Source organism: Sapajus apella, unplaced genomic scaffold (genome assembly GCF_009761245.1).
Source record: "Sapajus apella isolate SASKATOON/1434 unplaced genomic scaffold, GSC_monkey_1.0 scaffold32, whole genome shotgun sequence".
NCBI lineage: Eukaryota > Metazoa > Chordata > Mammalia > Primates > Cebidae > Sapajus > Sapajus apella.
Window position 1 is genome coordinate 15,537,975 of NW_022436972.1, and position 19,104 is coordinate 15,557,078.

The following is a 19,104-nucleotide window of genomic DNA, read 5'->3' on the forward strand; positions in this document are numbered from 1 at the left end:
AATCCAATCAAGTTGACACTCAGTATTAACCATGACAAGTCTGTTAATCCAGTGGTTAGAAACGAATACTTTCAGTAGCCAGGAAAGTAGAGCAGGTTAATTCTAAGTCTGTAGGGTACTGTGGTGGCCGTGGGAAGCTCTGGAGTATTTATTCCTTCTTAAAGGGGAAGCCACTAATAAGCTCCGGCTTACTGGTGGCATGGGAGAACATTCACTAATATCACTCAAGATTCAAAATTTTCAAGAGAAGATGGAAATCTGGATTTTTGTGTAAAATTTTCAGCTTAAGAGAGAAAATCTATAAGCCACCAATATGTAGTCTATGTTTAAAACTCTTTTTTGATTAGGCTACTTACAAACAAACGTAGAAACAGGGTTTCTATTGCACAACACGGCAAAAAAGTTAATAGAAACCCTTCCTTAATAACATATCTAGTAATTATAGATGAGACGTGAACATCAGCATTTTAAATGTTTAGCCAAACTCTTTAAAGAGTGAGATAAAGTCCTGGAGTGATGACCCTATGAGCTGATGTTATGCCTATCCTGGACTGTCTTAGTGACCAAGAGACTTGGGTAATAATGCCTGTTTAGGAATAGTAATTGAGATCTGGGACCCACAAGAGGCTCACATACCTCCTGTAGAGCTATGACTCTTAAACAGTTAATCCCTTATTAAAAGAAGGAGCTATAAATAAATCCACCCATCAACATAAGGGTATGTCAGGGAACTGGCTATTTTAGCCTCGTCTGTGGTTGGAAAAGAGTTCACAAAGGCGCAAGAATCCTGAAACTAAGAAATTAGTGAAAAGTGTGCCCAGGCCAGTGACAGCACTGGGCTATCTGGCAATTCAACACAAAACCTCTTTGGAAGGCAGTACCCTTCACCAAGGACCACAGATCATTTCAACAGATAAAGCTCGGCTCTAGATAAATTCAAAATCCAAAACGGAGTCAAAAATGCAAACACACAATGATACCATCGACCAAGAGTAGTAGTCAATTGACTGAATAAGTAACTTGATTGACCCTTGAGGATATGTAGGTAATACAAGCCCCAGGGAGAGATTATAAACATAGACATTGTCAAAATGACTAGGAGCTCAAAAGGAATTTAAAATGTAAGAAACAAACAAGAGCTTCAGAGAAATAAAAGGCTGATTAGAAAAAATAGAATTCCTAGAAATAAAAAACATAATTATTGAAATTAAAACTCAATTGACAGATTAAATTGTCACCAAACAAAGCTACAGGAAGACTTAATGCATGGAAAGATAAATGTGATGAAATTATCCAGAAGAGAACAAAGAGAAAACAGATGAAAATCATAAAAAAGAGACTAATGGCAAAGCGAAAAGTTTGAACACTTTCCTGCCAGTAACTATTGTAAACTCTGGGAACAAACAACCAAACAATTGGGAGATGAACAAAAGCTAGCAGAAACTGGTGGGGATTTGACCTTCACTGAGTGAAGTTCACATTTACATGTTTTTTCTCCCTAAATATGCTTTCCAGTCCATCCACATGTAGCCCACAGAGCTGAAGCAGAAAGTGGCAGTCTTATGAGACTGAGGAATCAGAAGATGGAGTTTGGGGCTATACAGAAATTTCCCTCAAATAATTGGCTGATCCCTAGTCTACACAGGCATGGGATAAGACTCCAAGATGCTCAAGAGAAAACAAAAGCTAGGAAGCTGTTGCAGAGATTTCAGTAGCTGCCCAGTACAGGCAGACAGTTTGGAATTCAAGTCCTGATACGTTAGACAGACTTGAAAAACATGTCAAACTATTAAAATTAAAACCCAGAAGTTTTAATTTTAGGACTAAGGATTCATCCTAGGCTAGTTGTAAAACTAAAATAAAACCATTCTAACGAAGGCTAAAACCAAGCTTCATAAATCAAGTTCATCTGCCTGTCATTTAACTACCTTCTAAAACAAAAGTCAATGTTTTTCAGAGGAAGATAACAGAATCCAGAGTGTTTATAAAGTATTACCCACAATATCTAATATGAAATTAAAATTTATTAGACTTACAAAGACAGAAAAGTGTGACACATAGCCCAGAGAATAATAAAAATTGAAAGAGACCTACAGAATAACTAGATGTTGAAATTGGCCAGATGCTGAAATTGACAACATTTTTTAACATAGTTATGGTAAATATGTTTACGAATTTACTGGAAAGCATGTGTATAATGAGTGAAAAATTAGGAAATTGTCAGAAATGATATGTAAATTGTAAAAAGCAGCAAGTCAGAGTCCTACAACTGAAAAACACTATCTTTAACAAATTAATTTCCTGGGATTAATGGGACATTTAACACAACAAAAGAAAAGAGTAGTGACCATGGTGAAAGGCCAATAGCAGGCACTAAACTGTAGGACAGAGAGCAAGAGATTTTTTTTTAGCTGAGCAGAGCCCCAGTGAGCTGTAGGATTGTCTCAAAAGGTCTGACATTTAAGAAGGAGAGGAGAAAGAATATGGAGCAGGAAAAAAAGAATGCAACTATATTATCTGAAAAATCTCTAAATTTGATTGAAAACAGCAACCCACACATTCATGACTGAAAACAGCAACCCACAAACCCCAAATAGGGTAAGTGCAAATAAAAACATAACTAACTGTATCAGGGTCTAACTGCTGAAAACTGAAGAGTAAGAATAAATCTTAAAAGCATCAAAAGAAAGAAGACATATTATATAGAGGTGTATAACATGACGGTTAATTTCTCATAGGAAAAAAGGAAGCTAGAAGACATGGAACAGTATCTTTAAAATCATGAATGAAAAAATACCAACTTGAAATTGCATATACAGCAAATATATATATATATATATATATATGTGTATGTATATACGTGTATGTACACGCACACATATGTAATTTAGATGAATAAAAGCTGAGAGAATTTGTTGCCAACAGCCCCACATTACCAGAAAGCCTCACAGATATCCTTTAGGCTGAAGAAAAATAACACCAAATGAAAATTCCAAGCTACAGGAAGAAAGGATGAACATTAAAAATGGTAAATATTTGAGGAAATATAAAAGACATATTGGACTTGGTTAAAATTAACATCTATTCTTCAAACCACACCACTAGGCAAACAAAAGCAAGTCACAGGATGGCAGAAGTGTTTCCCCCTTGGGACTTGCTGCCATTGTTCTCACGGCTGCCACCCTGGAGGGACTGACTGGGGCTAGTGCTAGAGAACAGCCAGGAGAAAGCACCACAGGGGTCGACCTTCAGGAGCTCCCTTTCCCACTCTTCAAGCCAGGGCTAAGGGGTGTCTCCTGGAGCTGTCTGTGTGCATGCTGGTCCTGGTCTCACTTCCAAGTTTCTGGCTGCCCTGAGTCTAGGCTGGGGGATGCCAGGGGAAAAGTGGGAAGGTCGCCATCTATTTGGCGGTACCTTGAATTCTGGTCCTGTTTCCCAATTTCCAGAGTCCTACAATTGTTGTCCCAGGTGCTAGAGCTCCACTGGGAAACAGCGACAGGGTTCAGTATGCTTCTCCCTCTTGAACCATGGTCCCATGAACTAAGTCTTGAGCATGGTAAGCCTGAGCTTACCACGACCATCCAGGTAGAAATGCGTGCCTGGAGCTTTGAAGCGAGCTCTGGGCTAGAAATAAACATTTGAGCCTTCAATGTAGAGGTGTTGTTCTCATTTACAGGACTGAATGAGAGCCATCAGGGACAGTGTGTAGGATAACAGAAATGGACTGCGAATAGAACCCTGGGGACTAGCAACATCTAAGTGGTGGGCAAAGGAGGAGGAGCCAATGATGAAGGGTCAGACAGGCAGGAGCAAAACCAGGACACAGACACAAGGGAGACAGGTCTCTATTCGAGCTGTCTTCTGGCTGTGCACACCAGTGTTGCTCTGTGCATCTGGCCAGCATTTCCCAGGGCTCTATCTGTACAGCACCTGTACCAGAATCACTAGCGGGGGTGGGGGGCAGGATGGGAAGCATATTGAGTCGTAGGCCATGCTCCAAACTTCTTTAATTATAGGCATAAGTGGTGGGGCCTGCCTGCCTGAGTTTAAACTAGCTGTGCAGGAATTTCTCAGGAACAGTTGGAAAACCACTGCTCTAGGCCTAGAAAATGTAGGGACTCCTGAGCCTGTCACCAGCATAAAGAGAAGGTGCTGAAAGAGGGAAAAGTGAGAGAAGAGGAGAGGGAAAGAGAGAGATTCCCACAGTTTGGTAAGTGGTGTGGAAGGAGAAAGAAGGGGAGGGGCAGATTAAGAGGAAAGAAGCAAGAGGAGGAGAGGACCCTTTATTCTCTTATTCTCATTATTTCGAAGCAGACATACTTGGAGCAGCTGAATCTTGGGTTCGTCTTCCATGCTTGCAGTCTGCTGAGGGCCCAGCACGAGCCTGCAGGGCTCCAGGCTGGGCGAGGGGATAGGGAGACGGGTGGGGGACAGCCCCTGCAGCTGGGCTGACCATGATGCGGAACGTGATGGGAGTGAGCAATTCGGGCTGACACTCTCCTTCTTTAAACAGCATCCAACGCTAAGTGAGCCCTGTTGCTTTTACGTGACTCAATCAACATAGGTTAATTGGTGCTTTTTGTGCCAAATCCAGTAGTCATGTTTTCTGCTGTGCTGCGCTAGCCAGACAACATCTGTTTGGAAGGGGAAGGAAACTTGCTGAGGCAAAGCTACACACATCCTTTTCCCTCCACCCCACCCCCAAGCCTCCTACTAAGGAGTCAATTTCAGAAATCTTTCGAAAATGTCCAAAAGCTAATGTCAAGTAGAAACCACATTAGATGAAATGGGAATTCATCACCAAAAATGCTTAGAGAAAAAGCATTTGACCCCTTTTGAGCCTCCAAATAATCCACGCAATGCGAGTTTTCTTGGCGTTCACTTACTTTCTTCTCAACCCTGGTCCTTTCCTGTGAGGGCCTCCACAACAGTGGCCATGTCTCCTTCATCTTCGTGTTGCTGCTCCTAGTACAGCACCTGGCACACTTGAGGGGTTCAAAACTTTTGCTGAACTAAGCTTAACTCTCATTTGTGTGTCATTTTAACATACCATGTTCTCTGTGTCTTCTATATTTCTTCTTTTCTCCTTCAGATTTCTCCCGGTCTTCTTCTTTTCTATCTGTTTATTTTATTTTCTTCTTTACCCTTTCTGTTTTTCACTCCTCTCTCCCCCAGGGCCTGATTATTGCCAAAAGAGGACCAAGTTGGGAACCAGAATGTGAAGAAAGCAAATTCTTCCAGCCTTTTCCAAATTTCCCCCTCTCCTCCTCTTCTTTCTCCTTCCTCCTCATTTTCCCTTCCCTGTCTTCTTCCATTTCTCTTCATTTTTCCTTCCCCTGTCTGCACCCTTCAGGATTTGCTTTCTAAAGTTCTCTATGTAGAAACATCTTAGTAATTCGACCAATGCAATGCTATTTAAGTCATTGGAATAAAAGCTATTTTTCATTTCCTATTAATACCCCATCTTTAGTGATTCTTAATTTTGAATGAAATTCTCCTCTACCTCACAAACACAAATTCATTCTAAGGTGCAACATGGCAGTGGCTCATGCCTGTAATCTCAGCACTTTGGGAGGCTGAGGTGGGTGGATCACCTGAAGTCATGAGTTAGAGACAGCCTGGCCAACATGGTGAAACTCTGTTTCTACTAAAAATACAAAAATCAACCAGACATTACGTGCCTGTAATCCCAGCTACTTGGGAGGCTGTGACAGAAGAATCACGATGCAGAAGTTGCAGTGAGCTGAGATTGCCCCACTGCACGCCAGCCTGGGCAACAGAGTGAGACACTGTCTCAAAAAAAAAAAAAAAAATGCAGGATGACCCATTTAATATACTTCATTCTTCAGCATTCTTAATTAGTGAATACTCTAACTTTATGGATAATTATGATATCGCCATCAGGATTTCATGGACTGTCTGATGCAGTGAGGACTCAAGGGATTTGACTCAAGTGCCCTGAACAAGCTAAATGGAATAGTATACTGTCCCTTCATCACCAAAACAATCCATTGTGTTAATTTGTTAGATCTTCTACGAACGACGATCAAATGTTTATGAATAACAAGTGTGCCGGAAATTAGTAAGATTAGGGGTTTATAGATAAGAGTTTTAAGAAACACTTAAAGACTCCGAACTTATTTAATTCCATTATTCTTTTGACTCACTGCGTTCTCATCAGCAGTTCACAGGTTTCTGCATAGGCTAGGTCCTTCGGGCACCCGGAGATTTTGTTCGTTGATAATTAATGACTCCTGAAAATGAGAGGAAGAGAATAAAAATTCAGACCAGTTAAAAAAAGATGAGTTTCTGGCGTAACTATATTATTTTCCAGGAATAAATAATATAAGAGTGGAAGAAGGAAGCCAACACTGTTGAACTCCTTTTACGGAGTTCACAGAAGCAACTATGAACAATTATATGTTATGACGCAACTTGTAATATGTTAACTCTTTCAATTCTCACAAAACACTGTAAGGGAGGAGTTATTATCCTATATTATAGATGAAGTAATGGAGACTCAGAGGGGTGAGCGGACTTGCTCGAGGTCACAGAGCAAGATAGTGGTGAAGCCAGGATTCAATCCCAGGCCTGGCTTCACCACGTGACATCCAAAGCCCATGTGTGTTTGAGTGCGTGGTCCCTACAGTGCCTTAAATCCGGTGTGGGACTATAAACACAGCCTTTCTTCCTGTCTCTTCACTAACATTCTCTCTTATTTTTGTTTCATCAGTAACAACACCTCCCATTTATATGGTATTTTATAGACATTTATCAGGTGTTTTCACAGCCACTGCCTCACTTAGTCCCCACGGCAATCTGGGAAGTGCTAGTGTTACTTTTCGCAGTTTACAGATGTGGAAACTGGGATCTAGAGTGTGATGGGGTTGGTTTCTGGTCAGACAGCAAGTCAGTGATGGGGTTGATTCTGGAAGGAAGACGAGGCTGGGCCAGGACACTGGGAAGCCTGCAGGGCAGATCTGGGAGCTAGGATTGGTGAAAGACAGGTCAAAAGGGTCAGGACAGGAAGGGCAGTGTGGCTGGCTGAGTATTTAATTCAGAAGTGAATTCTATTTTCTCTGAATTGCAGAATTTTCTGATAGTTCTGTTTCCCATTTTGCTGTTTACGGCACTTATATGATCTCCCTAACTCCTGACTCAACATTCTTGCTTCAGCCAGGGATTTGTGCTTTTCCATGTTCATCTCCTTAAAGCATGGTTCATTTTCTTCTACCATCTGCACAGGCTTGATTTCTGATGCAGGCCCTCACCATGTCTTACTTATATAAATTAGGTGTTTCTCCTAATGGTCTCCCGCCTCTTGCCCCTCCCCCACCAACAGGCCCCAGTGTGTGATGTTCTCCTCCCTGTGTCCATGTGTTCTCATTATTCAACTCCCACTTATGAGTGAGAACATGTGGTGTTTGCTTTTCTGTTCCTGTGTTACTTTGCTGAAAATGATGGTTTCCAGCTTCATCCATATCCAGCAAAGAACATGAACTCATCCTTTTTTATGGCTGCATGGTATTCCATGGTGTATACATGCCACATTTCCTTTATCCAGTCTATCATTAATGGGCATTTGAGTTGGTTCCAAATCTTAGCTATTGTGAACAGTGCTGCAGTGAACATACTCGTGCATGTATCTTTATAATAGAATCAACCATTGTGGAAGACAGTGTGGCGATTCCTCAAGGATCTAGAACTAGAAATACCATTTGACCCAGCAATCCCATTACTGGGCATATACCGAAGGGAGAGTTCTATTCTTAAACCACCCTGGTGGCATCTTCCTCTTTTATCCTCTGCCTTCAAGATATATACAGCTTCTTTCTTTCTCCTCCATTTAATGTGTTGACACTCATAAAAGTTGTGAAAAGAATGCAAGCTTCCATCAAGTTCAAAAGTATTGGATTTGGATGAAAAAGACATTTGCAGGTCTTAAGAGTCAAAGAAATGCCACCCGAGATAGTGAGGCAATAGCCAGCATAGGTTCTGACCTGGGCTTTACCCTATCCTGTGAGCACGGCAGGGATATGAGCTGTCTAGATTCTGAGAGTGATGAGTCTGTATTTTAATTATAATGCTCCAGGTATAGGCATGAATTCATATGGTCAGCATCCTGGCTAAAATCCCTGTTTGTGATAATCGTAATCCCCAAACCTTGCATAGTCAGAAACACTGGAAAGATACAGAACTAAACATGTAAATCTTTTAGAGAATCAAAACTGTATCATTGATATTATCAAGTTAAGAATCTCTACTTATGTGGTATATTTCATTAATGTTTAAAAGAAATTGCCTGTTAGAATAACAGGTCAGCTTTAAAATGCCCACTTCAGAGGCATACATGAATACTTTCTGATTTAGACTTGTGGTTTTAGATAAAACTTTAATGTGTCAAAGCAAATTCAACCCCACCAGATGCCCCTGGCAGTCATATTGGAGCCCATGATTCATTTGGGGCAATGAAAACTTGTGGTACTTTCAAGTAGAGGCAGTCAAGAGCAGTCATGTCTTCTCCATCTCTCCTGTTCTCATGAAGGCAACCTGGTCCGTACAGGCATTGGATGGGAGAGGCCATGTGATCCACACTGGATTTGCCTGAAGGAGAAACACATCTGGATCATCTTGTGAAAGAGCATGAAAGACTGAATTGTCCACTGGGGATCCCACATGTCCTCGTACCAACAGCTGGGCTTCCTCCTCCCTCTTTTGTTTGTACATGACCTTAACCCCTAACTGTTCTGCCCCATCCCTTTGATAAAATTCAAACCATCCAAACTATCACTACTAATTCACTAAAACAATTCCTTCCCCTTCTCAAACTCTCTGGACACATGACTGCTGCTGATGGCTGAACTTCAGCTAGCACCCTCTTGCTAAAGCCCTACAAAACATTCTGCCCTTCTTCCCCAAGTTAGAACTCCCGTTTGGAATCTTCTCATGCCTAGCATTTTTAAATAAAAGCTGATGTGAATGGTACTCTGGCTGATTTCTCCCAAACAAGGACATGTGGAATTCCCAGTAGACAATTCAGTCTTTCATGGCCTCTTACAACACAATCCAAGTGTGTTTCTCCTTCAGGCAAATCCAGTATGGACCACATGACCTCCCCAATCCAGTGGCTGCACCAGCCAGGTCACTTTCACAAAGAAAGGAGAGATGGAGGAGACATGCTGTTCTTGACAGCTTCTACTTGGAAATACCACAAGTTTTCATTGCCCCAAATGAATCATGGGCCCCACTGATTCTCTTTGACACATTTAAGCTATCAAGATTTCAGGCTTACTTGTTATCATACCATAGCCTAACCTATACTGGCTAATATATTTACTAAATTTGTAAACAACATATGAACATTTTCTTAAATTTGATTAATCACATTTAGAAATCTGCTTGATTAAATTTTCAGTGAATACTTAAATGTATAGGAAGTTTTACTATTAGAAAATTGGGCCAGGCACAGTGGCTAACACCTGTAATCCCAACACATGGGAAGCCAAGGCAGAAAGATCACTTGAGGCCATGAGTTTGAGACCAGCCTGATCAAAATAGCAAGACCCTCATCTCTACAAGAAATACAAAAGCTAGCCAGGCATGGTGGCACATGTCTGTAGTCCTAGCTACTTGTGAGGCTGAGGCCGGAGGATTGCTTGAGCCTAGGAGGTTGAGGCTGCTGTGAGCTATGATCATGGCAGTACACTCCAGCCTGGGCAACAGAATGAGGCCCTGTCCCTGCCCTCCCACTGCCCCCAACCCCCACCAAGAAACTGAAGATTGAAGTGCTTAAAAGTACTTACATTTGTAAATGTAATTGAAAATATGCAAAGATGTTTAATTAACTTGGTTTATAAAATGAGACCAAATATTATTCAAGGGATCCTTAACTGTGATTACTAAAATTTGCCAGAAATTTTTGTAAGTAAAATAATAGGATTTAGTAGATGAACACAAAAGCTTAAAGATGCATTGCATTTTTAAATATGGAACCCTAATAAATTTAACATTGCTGTCTAAATACCAGACAAAACCCCTGAATGATCTTTTGTGTGCATAGAAGTGTATACTCAAGGATATGTAAAAGGCCTCATATTTAGCAATGTGCTACGGAACCAGCTGGAGCTGGCACTGATCGATGAGCTACATAGGGGGGTCACTATCCAAGGAATAGGGGGATCTCAGAAGGAAGGGGCAAAAGGATGGAAGGTGGCTGGCAGAGGGAAGACATAATTTGCAGGAGTGGGCACCAGGAGAGAAGTTCTTGCTATGGAGGGCCAAAGAGTGTGCGTGGAGGTCACAGAAGCCCCGAGTTCCCAGCACACTGAGAATCTAAAATACGTTCAACATTTCCTTCGCAGGTCACTTCCCTGCTGACTCCCTTCCTGGTGTTTTTCCACTTGGAAAGTATGGACCTAAGAGAGTGACACGGGGGACCACCTGACTAGCTGAATAAGAAGACTACTGTCACTACTGTGCCCTTCTGCCCTGACCTCTTCATGATAAGGGTTAAATAAGAGTAAATCCTTACATGTGCATAGCACTTTGGAGTGTACAAAGTGCTTCATAAAATTCCCAAGCCTCATTCATTTAACTTTCACTATAGACCCCTGAAATCTTTATTTTTGCCACGCATTTAATTACATCCCTAGTTTGCACACATGGAATCAAAATCTTATAGACTTTTAAAGCTATGGGAGGCCTAAGAGATCATTGGGATCAAGCCATTCTTTCAGTAGATGAAGGAACCAAGACCCGTAACAGTTAAGTGATTTTACTGAAGCCATTCAGCTAGTTGGGGCAAAGCCTGTCAGATATTTTTGTGTTTGTTTCTTTGATACTTTCAGATAAATAAATGAAGCTGATAGACTGGGCTTAAAATGGAAAATATGCATATGGGGGGAGTGGAAAAAGAAGGGTTACAAAGATGAGGAATAAATCAACCCTTGTCTAGGGGCATGTGTTTGCAAACTGGATGAACTAGTTTGAAACAATGCATTTCCAAAGGAATTCAGATTTTCTTCTGTAGCTAATGATTGATGAATCTCAGTGAAACTAGTTCAAGACATTCTCCATCATGGATTACACATTAAAGTATTTGGAAATGTGGGCTGTGGTAAGCCTACGATGGGTTCCAATTATCCTTGCCTCCTGCAACCTTCTCACCTTGAATGTGGGCTGGACAGAGCGACTCACTCCCCAAAAAATAGAAAACAATAGAAGTAAAGCAGTGTCACTCCTGAGATTAAGTCATGATAAGACTATGGCTTCTTTCTTCTTTCTTGAGTATCCTTTTTCTCCTTCTCTCTCATCCCTCACTCTGAAAAAAGCCAGTTGTGTTTAAAGTCAGCCCTGCGGAGAGGTTCATGTGACAAGAAACTGAAGGAGGCCTTCAGCCAACAGCCAGTGAGGAATAGAGCCCACTGTCTAACTGCCCATGAGGCCTGACCACTACTAGGTAAGTGGGCTTAGAGCTGGCTTCCCCTGTGGAGTCTTCAGTGGAGACCACAGCCCCAACCCCAGCCCTAGGTGACTACTTAACTGCAGCTTCACAAAAGCCATTGAGCCAGAGGCATCCAGCTGAAAAATACTGGGATTCCTGACTCACATAAACTGTGAATACTGTGAAACTAACATAATAAATGTTTTTTTGCACTGCTGACTTTGGGGGCAATTTGTTATGCAGCAGTGGATAACTAATACAAGAGTGAAATAAGGACAAAAGAAACCTTAGTTAACTGGTTATCTTCTCACTTCGATCAATGTGTACCACAGTCTTAAAGACACGCTTTGGAGTGTTTTTAACTTTTCTTTAGCACTGTTAGCAATAAGCTTCCAAATCACAAAATTCAAAAATTATCTATTTTTTCCATTAAACATGTTACTTGCCCCAATTATGGTTAAAAATACATCTTGGGTCCAGCTGTAGTGGCTCACACCTGTAATTCTAGCACTTTGGGGGACTGAGGTGGGAGGACGGCTTGAGGCCAGCAGTTTGAGATCAACCTGGGCAACATGGATAAACCTCATCTCTCTAAAAAATATATTGTTAATGAAAAACAATACTGGAGACTAAGTGAGCTATAAAATATTCGTAGTTACCACAATTGGATGCAAGGTCTAGAAGAGCTGTTCTGAAGACATGGTGGAGTTGGTACTTTAGGTGTAAATCCCTGTCTGGATCAGAGTGCTTCTCTCCTTCCTGGAGGTTCCTCCTCAGCAGCTGGTTAGCCCTGAAAAGTGCTCAAGGAGCTTCTGCACTTTTTCTAACATCACATTGCTTATTTGAAGAGCTGTAGATATGCCTGCAAAAGACATAACAAATTCCTATTTTATAATCACATTTAGAAAGAGAAGCATTTCCATATTTTATCCCCTACCCATCGACTCAGCTTGTGATCAAGTTCAGCCTAAAAGATGGAAGTTTAGAGGAAAATAGAAATTGATTGCAGTTAACAAGAGTGACAAATAGCATGCCAGGAGAAAAAAAACCTAGACTGAAGGTATGAGCCTGTGGTGAGTTTACAGCGACAAGTTTTGCATTGGTTTGGCTGGTGGGGAAACCCCAGAATACCATGCAGCAGAAATGAAAAAGTAACATCTCAGAATCTCTGATCATTTTGGATGTCTATCAATAAACCTAGAATGGCAGATGAGGGGTAAATAAGTCAAGAAGAATTATGACCAGTGAAGATTAATTGAAGTCAAGGTTCCTATGACAAAAGAACCTTGTTCCTATGACAAGGTTCCTATGACAAAACATTGTTTATATCTGGGTTCTGGGTTAGAAGCCTGCCTCACTTTTTTGTTGTGAATTCTTTTTAAAGGTCATTGTGGCAGATGGGAGGCAGAACTAGATTGCAGCTCCAACTCAGATGGACAGAGCAGTGTGCAGAGGCTTGCATCATGAATTTTAGTTCCAGAATGACTGCAAGAATAAACCAGAATCCTGAGAGGACCCACAGACCCTCTGAAGAAAGCAGACTGCTCCTGCAGGACTTGGGAGACAACCCAAATACTGCGAGTGCCCAACCTGCAGAAGTGGGAAAGGGAGACCATCTGCTCCTGAACACACACCCCCACTGGGGAAAATGAAGTTTTCCCTAGTTTGTGGGAGAAGTTTCCAATCTTACCTGAAGCTGAGTCAATTTAGAGAGCTGAGCAAAATACAGGGGTCGAGGCAGCAGCGGGAAAGGTCTCAGGAGCTCAGTGTGTCCCCAAACAGGCCATTCCTGCCTGGCACCACAGGGGCCCTTTGGGAGGGCAGCCAGAGGTGTGAGAGAAAACACCACAGGGAGAAGGAAGTCTCTAGCTGAAATTTGTAACAATTTGAACAGAGTGAGAAGCTTCCTGGCTGGAACTCAGGGGAGGGTGTGAATCTGGTGTGCAGAATCCACAGGCAGGGGAAGAACCAAGCCCTGTTCTTTCACAGCTGGGAGGCAGATAGCCTGGGGCAAGTTTTCAAGCCCTGCTCGCCCACTGCCTGGAAACAGACTCAGGGATGTTAGGTGGGGGCACAGTGGGAGTGAAACCAGCCCTTTGGATTGCCCCACTTAAAAGATACAGAACTGCAGAATGGATAAGAACTCAATGACCAAGTATCTGCTGCCTACAGGAGACTCACCTAACACATAAAGACATAATAAACTTAAAGTAAAGGGGTGGAAAAAGCATTTTATGCAAATGGACACCAAAGGGGAACAGGGGTAGCTATTCTTATATTAGACAAAACGAACCTTAAAGCAACAGCAATTATGTAAAAGAGACAAAGAGGGACATTATATAATGGTAAAAGGCCTGTCCAACAGGAAAATATCACAATCCTAAACATATATGCACCTAATACTGGAGCTCCCAAATTTATAAAACAATTACTAATAGACCTAAGAAATGAGATAGACAGCAACACAATAATAGTGAGGGACTTCAAAATTCCACTGACAGCACTAGACAGGTCAACAAGACAGAAAGTCAACAAAAAAAAAAAACAATGGATCTCAACTATACCTTGGAACAAATGGACTTAACAGATATATACAGACTATTTCATCCAACAACCACAAAATACACATTCTATTTAACAGTACATGGAATTTTCTTTAAGATAGACCACATGGTAGGCCATAAAATAAGCCTCAATAAATTTCATAAAATTGTAATTATATCAAGCACTCTCTCAGATCAGTGGAAAAAAACTGGAAATCAACTCCAAAAACAACCTTCAACCATGCAAATACATGGAAATGAAATAACCTGCTCCTGAATGAGCATTGGGTCAAAAAACAAAATCAAGATGAAAATTAAAAAATTCTTCAAACCAAATGACAATAATGACACAACCTATCAAAATCTCTGGGCTACAGCGAGGAAAGTTTATAGCCCAAAATGCCTACATTGAAAAGACTGAAAAAGTACAAACTAACCTTCTAAGATCACACCTCAAGGAACTAGAGAAACAAGAACAAACCAAATCAAAACCCAGCAGAAGAAAGGAAATAACCAAGATCAGAGCAGAACTAAATGAAATTGAAACAACAACAACCAAATAAAAAAGATAGATGAAACAAAAAGCTGGTTCTTTGAAAAGAAAAAGAAAAATTGATAGACCATTACCAAAATTAACCAAGAAAAGAAGACAGAAAATCCAAATAACCTCAGTAAGAAATGAAACAGGAGATATTACAGCTGATAACACTGAAATACAAAAAAAAAAAAAAATCATTCAAGCCTACTATGAACATCTTCATGCACATAAGCTAGAAAACCTAGAAGAGATGGATAAATTTCTGGAAAAATACAGCCCTCCTAGCTTAAATCAGGAAGAATTAGATACCCTGAACAGACCAATAACAATCAGTGAGATTGAAATGGCAATTAAAAATTTACCAACAACAACAAAAAGGTCCAGGACCAGACGGATTCACAGCAGAATTCTACCAGACATTCAAAGAAGAATTGGTACCAATCTTTTTGACAGTATTCCACAAGATAGAGAAAGAAGAAGCCCTCTCTAATTCATTCTCTGAAGCCAGCATCACCCTAATACCAAAACCAGGAAAGGACATAACCAAAAAAGAAAAGTACAGACCAATATTCCTGACGAACACAGATGTTAAAATCCTTAGCAAAATACTAGTTAACTGAATCCAACGACGTATCAAAAAGATGATCCACCATTATCAGGTGGGTTTCATACCAGAGATGCAGGGATGGTTTAACACACGAAAGTGAATAAATATGATACACCACATAAACAGAATTAAAAACAAAAATCACATAACTCAATAGATGCAGAAAAAGCATTTGACAAAATCTAGCATCACTTTATAATTAAAGCTCTCAGCAAAACTGTCATAGAAAGGACATTCCTCAATGTAATAAAAGATGTCTATAACAAACCCACAGCTAACAATACTGAATGGTGAAAAGTTAAAAGTATTCCCTCTGAGAACTGGAACAAGACTAGGACACCCACTCTCACCACTTCTCTGCAATATAGTACTGAAAGTCCTAGCCAGAGCCATCAGACAAGAAAGAAAGGACATCCAAATCAGTAAAGAGGAAGTCAACTGTTACTGTTTGCTGATGATATGATTTTTTACCTCAAAAACCCTAAAGACTCCTCCAGAAAGCTCTTAGAGCTGATAAAAGAATTCAGCAAAGTTTCTGAGTGCAAGATTAATGTACACAAATCTAGCTCTTCTATACATCACAGTGACCTATCAGAGAATCAAATCAAGAACTCAACCTCGTTTACAATAGCTGAAAAAAAAAATTGAATACTCAGGAATGTACCTAACCAAAAAGGTAAAAGACCTTTGCAAGGAAAACTACAAAACACTGCTGAGGGAAATCACAGATGACACAAACAAATGGAAACACACCCCATGCTCATGGATGGGTAGAATCAATATTGCGAAAATGACCATACTGCCAAAAGCAATTCACAAATTCAATGCAATCCCCACCAAAATACCACTGTCATTCTTCACAGAATTCGAAAAAAAATTATAAAATTCATACGGAACCAAAACAGAGCCTGCATAGCCAAAGCAAGACTAAGTAAGCAAAAGGAACAAATCTGGAGGCATCACACTGTCTGATTTCAAACTATGCTATAAGGCCATAGTCACCAAAACAGTATGGTACTGGTATAAAAATAGGCACATAGACCAATGGAATGGAATAGAGAACACAGAAATAAATCCATGTACTTACAGCCAACTGATCTTCAACAAAGCAAACAAAAACCTAAAGTGGGGAAAGGATTTTTTTTTTTTCCACAAATGAGGCTGGGATAATTAGCTAGCCACATGTAGGAGAATTAAACTGGATTCTCATCTCTCACATTATACAAAAATCAACTCAAGATGGATTAAGGACTTAAATCTAAAACCTGAAACTATAAAAATTATAGAAGATAATATTGGAAAAACCCTTCTAGATATTGGCTTAGGCAAGCATTTAATGACCAAGAACCTAAAAGCAAATGTAATAAAAACAAAGATAAATAGTTGGGATTTAATTAAACTAAAGAGCTTTTGCATGGCAAAAGGAATAGTCAGTAGAGTAAACAGACAAAGAGTGGGAGAAAATCTTTACAATCTATACATGTGAAAAATATCCAGAATCTACCACGACCTCAAACAAATCGGTAAGAAAAAAACCAAACAATCCCATCAAAAAGTGAACTAAGGACATGAATAGACAATTCTCAAAAGAACGTATACAAATGTCCAACAAATATATGAAAAAGCACTCAACATCATTAATGATCAGGGAAATGCAAATCGAAACTACAATGTAATATTACTTTACTCCTGCAAGAATGGCCATAATCAAAAAATCATGAAAACAGTAGATGTTGGCATTGATGCAGTGATCAGGAAACGTTTCTACACTTCTGGTGGGAATGTAAACTAGTACAGCCGCTATGGAAAACAGTGTGGAGATGCCTTAAAGAACTAAAAGTAGAACAACCATTTGATCCAGCAATCCAGCTACTGGGTATCTACCCAGAGGAAAACAAGTATTTATATGAAAAAGAAACTTGCACACACATTTTTATAGCAGCACAATTTGCAATTGCAAAATTGTGGAACCAATGCAAATGCCCAACAATCAAAGAGTGGATAAACACACACACACACACACACACACACACACACACACACACACACATACACACACACACATCTCAATGGAATACTACTCAGCTATAAAAAGGAATAAATTAACTGCATATGGAGCAACCTGGATGAGATTGGAGACTATTATTCTAAGTGAAGTAACTCAGGAATGGAAAATCAAACATCGTATGTTCTCACTGATATGTGGGAGTTAGGCTATGAGGACACAGTGGCATAAGAATCATACAATGGACTTTGGGGACTTGGGGGGGAGGGTGGGAGTGGGGCAAGGGATAAAAGACTACAAATAGGGTGCAGTGTATACTGCTCAGGTGATGGGTGCACCAAAATCTCATAAATCACCACTCAATAACTTACTCATGTAACCAAATACATCTGTACTACAATAATCTATGGAAAAGAGAAGCATGTAGATTGCCCTGCCCGAAGACATGGCAGTCACCTTTCATAGAAGAGACTGCTACAGCCTCATAAACCATAGACAATCAGCATACTGAAGAATATCTAGATATTTCACCTCTCCTTTCTCTAATTCTCTCTTCTCTCTTTTTCTCATCCTTCTCCTTCCACTTCTTCTCTCTTGCTTTCTCTCTGTCTCCCTCTCTCTCATTTTTTTCCTTCTCATTTTCTTCTTCAAAAACATTCATAGACTCTTAGACCAGCCTCCTTGGGTTCTATAATAAGGAAGCAAACAGTGCTTTAAAAAAAGGTGGGACTGGGGACCTGAGGTAGGACTGTCACCTGAGGACAACCACATGGCTTGTGACTCGTTCCATCTTTATTTGTTCTAAAAGCCATATTTATCCTTTTAAAAATAATTAGAGACTCTATTTCTAGACACGGACTTTTCAAACTTTATTTTCCTCTCTAGTAGAGTCAAACCATTAGACTCATGTCCTTTATCATCAAGGAGTAGAATATTTTTATTTTTCTAAAGTATAATTTACTAATGACCCAGGGGGGCTTCTAAATATAGAAATGCTGTTGGGACCCTGTCCTTTTGAAAGGAGCAATCAAGACCCCTGTCCTGGCCAGCAGTGAAACCTGTGATTGATTTCTGAACAACTTATACCAAAAAAAAAAAAAAAAAAAAAGTTAAGGGAGTCTGTGTTAGAAGTAAAAGAAATAAATTGAACACACATGTGCAATCATTATTCATATGAGCATTCTCTGTATTACTTCATAACACAGCTGTGTACACACAAAAAATCTCTTTGCTTCTTCCTATTGGAGTCTTATTAATTTCTGTTTAGTGAAACACAAATGTTTGTGCGCTTGATTTTGAGAAGCATGGTCTAGTGGGGTATCTGTTAAGCACTAGCCAGGATGGCTATGCCCACCTAATACAAATGTATTTAGGCCTTTCAGAGCCCCTGACAGGGCATCTTTTGAGCATGCCAGTTGCCATGGTCACCAGTATGCCCATTTGCAAAAAAATTGGAAGCCATGCTCATTACATCAAAAACTACATTAGGGGATAAAGAGAGCATGTTTGCTTCAAGAGTTGGCAATTGGCTGTTTGTTAGCCTCCCCGCCCACACGCTTCCATCAAACAATGTCTCATTCAACTGCATAAGTCAAAGTTTACAACTCCCATCTTTCTCACTGGGATAGGCTGGGGGAGTGTGGATGCAAAACCATCATTACAGAAACACAGCCCAGGCTCTCAGGCTGACAAGGACACTAGAGGGGCGTCAGATGGGTGGCAAAATGGAAAGTGGTGACAACCTGTGTTCTGTGACTGGCACCAGCTAGATGTTTGACCTGGCTGTGACATTTTGGGCTTCTTCATCTATTAAAGGAGGTGGAGGAGAGAGATCATCTGTACAGACCCTCTCTTCTTCCAAATTTCATGATCCTAAAACACATTCTCTGTGCTTACTCATCCATGTTATGTGCCCCCCAAACACACACACACACACACACACACACACACACACACACACACACACAC

The 19,104-nt window shown here is 40.4% G+C and overlaps 1 long non-coding RNA gene across 3 annotated transcripts in view; it reads right to left on the reverse strand.

Moving 5' to 3' along the window:
• Positions 1-5,802: 5,802 nt before the first annotated feature.
• The window catches only part of LOC116562385, a 47,856-nt gene continuing 34,554 nt past the window's right edge, over positions 5,803-19,104 (reverse strand). For 2 of the 3 annotated variants that reach the window (XR_004273908.1, XR_004273907.1), the window contains exons 2-3: positions 12,103-12,305; positions 5,803-6,254 (exon numbers count right to left, since the gene is read on the reverse strand). This is a non-coding gene — a long non-coding RNA (uncharacterized LOC116562385). Of the gene's footprint in view, positions 6,255-12,102; positions 12,306-13,133; positions 13,540-19,104 lie in introns of those variants that run through there. The other variant, XR_004273909.1, reaches the window with a different exon arrangement.